A 1,967-nucleotide genomic window follows, 5' to 3' on the forward strand; every position below is an offset into this window, starting at 1 on the left:
CATCTGCTGTGATGATTGTGACCCCCAGGGCAACAACTGCAGGTGGCTCTTTATTTTATAAACCACGCCCACATAACATAGGCGCAAATAATTAGTCTATCACCAAACAATTATCAAATTAACAATAAAACACAACATAAATTGACAATAATTAGGAGCATTTCTCAATAAAAGAGCAAGTATTTTCTGAGTTGTATGAACTGTTTCCGTTTGTATTTTAAAATTAAATTAATGAATTATTAACCAGGCATTTAAAGTCATATTTGTCACTAAGCCCCGCCCCTTATGACATCACAGCCAATCAGAATCGATTACATCACTATGTCCCGCCCCTAACGCTCCCCTAGTCCCGCCTCCAAGCCCCGCCCCTGGCTCCTCCCCTAACCCCGCACCTGGCTCCTCCCCTAGCACCACCCCCAAGCTCTGCCCCTAGCTCCTCCCCTAACCCTGCCCCCAAGCTCCACCACTAACCCCGCCCCTAGCACCTCCCCTAACCCCACCCCAAGCTCCGCCTCCAAGCCCTACCTCCCCTCCCACCTGGGTCTAATATTTTAATGTCATTTTATTTCATGAATTAAAGAACGATTAAAAAAAATACCTAGATCTTTTTTAATGTATTAAAGAATTAACTAATTCTGAAATAATTAAACATAAATCAGTGTCTAATATTTAATACCCCTTTAATATTTTTTAATTCTTAAATTAAAGCGCATCCTTTTATGGTTTTTAATGCCTCAATTAAAGAAGGATTAAAAAAATACCCATATCTTTTACACAATTATGGGAGGTTTTCTTCAATTTACTGATTAAACACAAATATTTGAATACCCCTTTAATATTTTTTAATTTTTAAATTAATGCGTCTCCTTTTCTGTTTTTAATTCTTAAAGAAGGGTTAAAAAGAACCGTCTCTCGGCTGTAAGTCTTTGCAGCAAGACGGTCAAATACCCACGCATAGAGCTCCTCACGGAAACATGACCCCACGGCTGTAATACCTGTTGCAGACGCTAGCTGTGTGCATGTGTGTGTGTGTGTGTGTGTGACCTGCGCAGCGGGGGTGTCATGCCGGATGGTCTTTTATAACATAGTAGAGAAGCTTGAATCTTTGGTTGAAGCTTGAATGTTTTATTACACCCGATTTCCTGATGACGGGGTCGTTCGCTGGGCTTGTTTGAAGACGGAAAATCAAAGCTTATTCTTAGTCACGATAGATGCAGTTTCTTTTAAGATATTACCCGGTCGATCAGGGACTGCGGGACACCCGCTGATCGGAGATGCCGCCCGAGGTGATGAAGGCGGAAAAAACAAAGTTTCTTCTCAGTCACTCCCGACAGGGTGGCTGGGTGTCAGGCCAGATGGTATTTTTAGAGCAAAAGGTGCCAGTAAGTGTTTTTCACAAAAACCTCGTTTGAAAAACAATTTACCCTTTTCAACAATATTATAGGAAAGAACACAGGCTGTATAAGGTTTAGAATATGTGGTTTATTACATTCATTAAAGTCACACACAGAGAAAAAAGCAATTGTTCATGTTTATTAAACACAGCATACGTGAAGGAAAACATTAAGAAAAAGTATTTGGTCCACTTACATGAAGAAAAAAAACTCTACGTTCATGTTTATTAAACACAGCATACGTTAAGAAAAAAGGTATTTGTTCCAGTTACCTGAAGAAAAAAGCATATACGTTCATGTTTATTAAACACAACATACATGAAGGAAAACATTAAGAACAAGTGTTGTGTGTTGGGGGGTTTGGCTGGACATTTTGGTGTTGTTTTCTTTCCTTTGCTCTCCAGGTGGTATGCAAACTGGTTTTTGTCTGTGGAGAAGGTGCTGGCAGAAGAATCCTTCACCCTCATCAGCATTATTGGCTGCACTTGTGGAGGATGTTCACGTGCAGGTCTAATGACTTGCAGCACCTGTGGATGATGCTCACGTGCAAACTTAAAGACTTTCAGCTGAAGC

Source organism: Thalassophryne amazonica, chromosome 2 (assembly GCF_902500255.1).
Source record: "Thalassophryne amazonica chromosome 2, fThaAma1.1, whole genome shotgun sequence".
NCBI classification, from domain to species: Eukaryota; Metazoa; Chordata; class Actinopteri; order Batrachoidiformes; family Batrachoididae; genus Thalassophryne; species Thalassophryne amazonica.